This window comes from Mus caroli, unplaced genomic scaffold, assembly GCF_900094665.2.
Source record: "Mus caroli unplaced genomic scaffold, CAROLI_EIJ_v1.1 scaffold_20494_1, whole genome shotgun sequence".
NCBI classification, from domain to species: Eukaryota; Metazoa; Chordata; class Mammalia; order Rodentia; family Muridae; genus Mus; species Mus caroli.
The window spans coordinates 4,364-6,322 of record NW_018388940.1 but is presented as its reverse complement, the minus strand read 5'-3'; positions in this window follow the sequence as shown (position 1 = coordinate 6,322).

The following is a 1,959-nucleotide window of genomic DNA, read 5'->3' as shown; positions in this document are numbered from 1 at the left end:
GGATCCTCCAGTAGTACTATGTCCAATTTTCGGAGGAACACCCAATGCTCACCTGAGGAATACCGAACGGCTATGAAGCACCTGAAAAAATATATATATATTGAGAATTCTGGTCCTCTATACTCGACTACTCAAACTTAACTGACCGGAGTGTTTCTGAACAGCACATTAACTGGCTAAGAAGTTTCTCCAAGGTAAGTACCTGGGAATATGAAGCCCTTTAACTTCATGTTAAATGTTAACCATCCATCAGAAATATCATTTTAATGGGCTGCCTATAAGATATTCTTTTTCTTTACTGTGAGAATAAGTACCTACAAAAACACAGTGAGTCATAAATTTTATTACATTTTGAAAACTTATTCAAGCAACAGAAATATATTCATGTTGATCACCTATTATAGTAAGTGATTCCAACAAAATAAGCCATTCTCTATTCTCCCACCTATAACTTACGGTTCTTATTAATTCTTAATGATGGACTACTGTCACATGTATTCTGAAAGAGAATTGTTCTAAAGTATATATTTAAAACTAATTTTGCTTGATTTTAAGCTTCATATGAAATATAGTATAATAAAAACAATATGTGACATTTGTTCAAGAAAACTAGTGAAAAACTTTGGCTATGATTATTTCAAGGTTTGCAGTGTTCACCTCCCACATGGAAGCTATCAACAGGGTTGACTAGAGGAGCTGACAGGTCATTGTGTGAAGTGGTATAAAAGAAGAATTAAGGCCATCTGGCTCCAAAAATTTATCACAAACCTTGAGACACCTTCGAAGAAAACAGATCTAAATAACACTGTTTCTGTTCTAGTTACAATGGAAATCAGTTGCATAACAGAAAGTAGATTTTAGCACACTCACTGTATACACAATGACTCAGTACACTGTTAAAGCTAGACTATGTAAGAAGTTATGCTTTCATCTTTTCTTCTATTTAATAGGAAGACTTCTCCCTTATCTATTCTTTGTCAAGAGAAATAAATGTGATCAATTTAAGTGGTATCATCTCAAATATGAGTTTACAGAATCTTGATGTCATAGAACTGCAGTTGTAAAATAAAACCAAATGCACAAATGAAAATGTCCACTACAAAACAATTACACTTAAGTCAAAGCTTTCTCTTTTTTATTCTTGCTTGTTCAGACTCTTGAAGGACTAATATGCAGCACTTTTCCTAGATCTGCTAAGCACTCGAAAATGAAAATTAGCCCCATTGCTTGAGAATCAAAAGTTATGAGCTATATTATGTTACTAATACTGAGTCCACGATAAAAATCAAACCTTATTTTAAGATACATGAAACAACATATATTCCATGTCTTGGGACATGTTCCAAATAATGACATTTCATTTTNTAAAATAATGCTAACCAGCTCTTTTGCTAACTTTCAGGAGCTACAGAAAGATGAAGTCACTGTGTTTGTTCCTTAACCTCTGGGATCTTATAGGATGCTTCCTGTGAGCATCAATTTACATAAGAAAAGATTTCATGTTCTTTTACTAATTTTTATGTCAGACATTTTAACTTTATATATCTGCATTTCCTAATATATGCAAGTTGCAAATTACTGATGAAATGTCCACCAAGTGTTTAATTTCCTAATTGAAAATCTGTTTTTACCAAATAGTCACAAAGATAATAATAAATCACAAGGAAAGTAATAGATATACCTAAGAAAGTTTACTACTTCTTGATATCCAAATCAATATCATTATATCCAAAAGAAAACACAAAATAGCGAATTCTTTGTTGCATCAAAAACAAAAGGAATGTGAATTATATTTTACTACATTATTCTTTAGATAATTAACAAGAAAATTCTGAAAAACAAGAAAATTGCTTGTAGATCAACATTTAAAATGGAACATCTTGTATCTAATGTTGGTCATGAGCCATTGAACTAAGATAGAGAGGGCACTAGTAACATAGACGTGTCTTGAAATAATAT